Consider the following 5,108-nt stretch of genomic DNA (forward strand, 5'->3'; position numbering starts at 1 on the left):
GCCGCCTCCTGCCAAATACACTGCTTCCTGCACACATCTCCTTCCCAATCTCTCGCCATTGTCATGGATGCATGACTTATAGATCCTTTTAAGAGGGTAAGGGAGCATGGAGGGATGTGGCAAAACACAGTTCCCACATCTGGAATACTGTGTACAATTCTAGAGGCGATATCATCAAAAAGACAAAAAAATTACAAACTATTCAGTGAAGGGCTTCTAAAATGGTGCATGTGCTATATAACAAGAATTATCAGGGGAGACTACATGCTAAATATTGTACTGCTTAGAGGACAGAAGGGAGTGATAGAAACGTAAAGATATTAATCATTGAGGATGGCCGTATTCTTTACAATGAGAGAATTTCTAGAATAAGGAGACACATTTGGAGGGAAAAAGACTGAAAGGTAATATATATAATAATAAGGTAATATAAGTAAGAAAAAAGAGTGATGGATTCATGTAATAATCTTTCATCATTTGTGGTAAGGGGTCATACCCCACTCCCCCAGTCAGTACCACCCTATTTGTGTCTCCCCCTTCTTTTAGCATGTAAGCTCTCAGGACCAGGGCCCTCTTTCCTTGTGTTCTCCTTCTAATATTCCATCACCCTCTGTACCTCTAGGCTGCTTCCCCAGCACTGTTTTCTTAGGCGCAGTCCTACTTCCCGCTGATTACTACCATTACTCTCGCTCATTGTCCCTTATATAACTGGATCTACATTACTGTGTTACCTGTATATTTATTCATTCAGTATGTCTGGTCTTTGTATTTTGTTCTTCATGTATCATGTTATGTGTTATGGATCGCTGCTTTCTGTATATGTCATGTACGGTGCTGCGGACCCTTTGTGACGCCTTATAAATAAAAGATGATAATAATAATAATAAGATTTTTGTACTTATGTTAAATCTCTTTCTCCGATTCCATCTGGGGGACACTGCTACCATGAGGGCTGTATGAGGGCGCATGGAGTTGGCACTTAATAGTTAACAACTAAGTTTGCTGCTGACTCCTCCCCTCTGCAACCCCACAGACCTCAGTAATACTAAAGTCCCAAAAAAAGGACTCAACAACACAACTAACCGTAGAACAGCAAAAGGGAGGGAACGCAGTGTCCCCCAGATGGAATCGGAGAAAGAAATTTAACGTAAGTAGAAAAATCTTCTTTTCTCCTTCATCCACTCTGGGGGGCACTGCTACCATGGGTACCTTCTAAAGTAGCCTGTAAGGGAGGGAATGCTCTGATCTACTAGTCCGCAAAACATTGCGGCCGAAACTGGAGTCCGCAGACGCAAAAATGTTGAACTGACAAAACCTCGTAAAGGTATGAACTGAGGACCAGGTCGCCACCCTACCCAGCTGCTCTGCAGATGCTCCATGGCGGGCAGCCCAGGAAGCCAACACCCCACAGGTAGAGTACACCATGAGACCCTGAGGCACAGGTAGATTTCTACACACATAAGCAAGCTTAATCATAGATCTGATCCGACGACCAATGGTCTGCTTGGTGGACGGCCAACCTCTCCTATGACATTCGTAAAGAACAAAAAGAGTCAGTCCTGCAACCAGCAGAAGTCCTGTCCACATAAACCAGTAAAGCCTGTACCATGTCCAGACTAACAGAGGAAGAAGGCCCAGAAGGAGCGATCCTTTCTCTAAAGGCCGGAACCACTATCTCATGATTTAAATAAAAACCAGGAACCACCCTAGGCAAGACAGTAGGTACAGTCCTATGAACCGTCCTATTCTCATGGAACACCAGATAAAGACCCCTATGGGACAAGGCTCCAAGCTCCGACACACGTTGAGTAGATACAATGGCCAGCAAAAACACCACCTTCCACGTCAAGAAACACAGATCAGCCGACTCCAGGGGTTTCGAATGGAGGCCGCTGAAGAACCTCAATAATGAAGTTCAAATCCCACTGGGCCAACGGAGGAACGTTGGGAGGCTGAACATGAATAACCCTTTGAAGGAAAGTACAAACGTCAGGGAGGAAAGCCAACCGGCGCTGAAAGAAAATAGAAAGCGCAGAGACCTGTGACGTAATGACGCAAATTCGTCATATTACACCGGGGGAGGGGCCAAATGCCGCGATTCACGGAGAATCGTGGCATTTTGGACCAAATTCGGGAGAATGCCATACTCTCCCGGAAGTATGTGAGACTCTCCCAAAATGCGGGAGTCTCCCGGACATTCCAGGAGAGTTGGCAAGTATGATTAACTTTAGATCCTTCTATAATAAAACTCTAAACTGTAGGTAGGTATATATATATATATATATATATATATATATATACACACAGTCTTCTCTCTATTACCACAAGTAGCCACATTAACTAGTTATTCCCCAGTGAGGTACTTACTGCTGAGGACGGGGTCACACTGAGCACTAACAGCCCCCCGGTCTCTTTACCCCACAGATAATCTGACAGATCATTGTGAACAGGTAGAAAACTTGTTCTTATCAGACATTATATATAAAATTTTTTTTATATAAATACAAATTTGGCAACTTTCACAGAGAAAAATACAGTAAAATAATGACTAGTTCTGACTCTGGCCAATAGCCTCAAAACAGTGATATAAATATCTGTGGTAATAATAATGTAAAAGTGGAAGATAGAGTCTAGTTATAACCCTATATGCCTTTTGTAAGCACATATATATACATATATATACACACACACACACACACACACACACATATATATATATATATATATAAAAACTCTGCTTACTTATATCATAAACAACTTCCCCCACTGGGGTACTTAGCTGCAATTGTCAGTGAAGTGAAGCAGCAGCAGCAGATGATTCTCCATTATATCAGTCAGGATCCTCTGAGGTAACTGTAGCTGAGTTTTCCCGCCTTTGGAGTGTACCAATCAGCAGGGGGGGGGGGGGGGGGGGGGGAGTCTCCTTTACACTCCCAGCACTGGTGTTCTTTTTTATTTCTTTTAATATATATCCCCTATGGGGTACTTAGTTGACACAAGGAGGACTTATGAGAAGTCAGCAGCTGTAGAGCTCCCTGAGGTGCCTCTGAAGTCCGACTGCGATGACAGGAGAAGGTGCAAATATCTCCTGCTCCGGAGCGTACCACTGACAGCCGGGGAATCTCTCACTCACTCCCCGCTGTCTGATGGTTCAGACGCCCATAGGAAGCCTCTATCAGCCCCGGCTGCCACACTGCGCTGTGCTCCTGTATCAGTGCCCATTGGGAATCCTTCCTAGGGCTCTATGAGATCCAAGTCCCCCCTCCGACTCAGCGGGGGAATTGGTATCTCCCAGTATGTCCGGTCCTCTGCGCTCTCTGGCTGTGGCAGCGCCGGACCCGTCGAGACAGTGCAGTGACCGTCGCTTAGCGCAGTCACTGCTCTTGATCAATAAACACCACACTGAGCTGTGCGGTCTCTCTTTTATAAATATTCTTCTATTTTTTTTTTTAAGGAAAACGGAGCATTGCTCCATTTTGAAACCTGTGAGGAAAAAAATGTTAAATACATCCATCCTCACCTATAGTCATACCAATAATCTAATAATAATAATAAAATCTAAACCTAAGCAGCAAGTACTGCTAAGCAGTACTAACCGCAACCCAACTCCTTGGGCACTTAAACAAAACTGAGGTCTGTGGGGTTGCAGAGGGGAGGAGTCAGCAGCAAATTTAGTTGTTAAGTATTTAAGTGCCAACTCCATGCGCCCTCATACAACCCCATGGTAGCGGTGTACCCCAGAGTGGATGAAGGAGAAAATAACAACTCCTTGGGGGACCTTCCATTGCCACACCAAGTTAGTGGCTCCAACCCACTATACAGGCAGACCCCCCCCCCCCCCCTACGGCCCCGTTGTGGCCAGTGATGACGTTACATGGTGATGGGAGTTCTCTGTACAGCGCTGCAGAATTAGTGGCGCTATATAAATAAATGGTGATGACATTACACGGTTGTCACCAAAATGGTTGGGCATGAATATTGGTGTCCATTAACGGACATCAACAAAACGGGCATGTAACAGGAGGGTTTGAGATCACAAGCTGGGAGAATTTAACAAACCATTTACAGTTTACAGAGTGGAAGCGTCGTTTCATCCTCCGATGCCTAAGCATATTTACCACCAATAAAGTAATATCAGGAACATATTGCTGCCGGGCATGTATATATAAGCATGTTACATGCAGTACAGTCTAACACTGAAATCCAACATCAACGCAGAACCATACTTGCCAACTCTCCCTGAATGTCAGGGAGACTCCCTGAAATAGGGGTGATCTCCCTCACTCCCTGAAGACTCTGGCATTCTCCCTGATGCTGAGCCAGTACAAGACGTAGTTGGCTTCGCCATCTGTGGCATGATGACACAGTTCAGAAATTGTGTCCTATGTCCATGTATTGATGGCTATGGAGGTGGCCATTTTCATGGAGACCAAGATTTAATTAAAGACTGACAGGTAAGACAACATGACTCCAGCAATGGAGACAGAAATGTAAAAGACACTTCAATCTCTAGAGATTCATTAACAGCTTTTCTTTAACGCATAGTTGCCTACTCTCCCGAAATGACTAGACACCCCCATTTCTGGGAGATCCACCGGGCTCCCAGGAGAGCAGGGCAACCTCCTGGTTCTCGTTTGTGAAATACATAAGTGCCAGCGGGCGGGGCTTAATGACGCAGATATCATGTCACCTTAGCCCTGCCCCTGCAGTAATTGGCCAAAACTGTGACAATCATTTAAGGGTGGGGCCAAAATGATGCAACTCCTCAAGCCCCGCCCCCACCTCCCCCGGAATCTCCCTGAAGCTAATGAGGAAAAATTGGCAAGTATGTGCAGAACTGCATTATAATTTCATATTTTTGCAATTTAAATAAATGTAAACATAAATATTAAAATATAATATCTCCCAAAACAAAAAATTGCAGGAAAGATAGTGTCTCTCTACTCCTTGTGGAACTATAAGCATGCCAGCCAACCTATGGCATGCTTGGACCTGCAGTTCTACAATAGCAGGAGGCGTCTGCCACAGGCTCAGTAACCTAGACGACGCTCCCGGCGCCATGTTTGATCAGGGCACGGGCTATCTCACAGCCCACTTCAGTCACCCTG

Source organism: Mixophyes fleayi, chromosome 8, assembly GCF_038048845.1.
Source record: "Mixophyes fleayi isolate aMixFle1 chromosome 8, aMixFle1.hap1, whole genome shotgun sequence".
Taxonomy (NCBI): Eukaryota; Metazoa; Chordata; class Amphibia; order Anura; family Limnodynastidae; genus Mixophyes; species Mixophyes fleayi.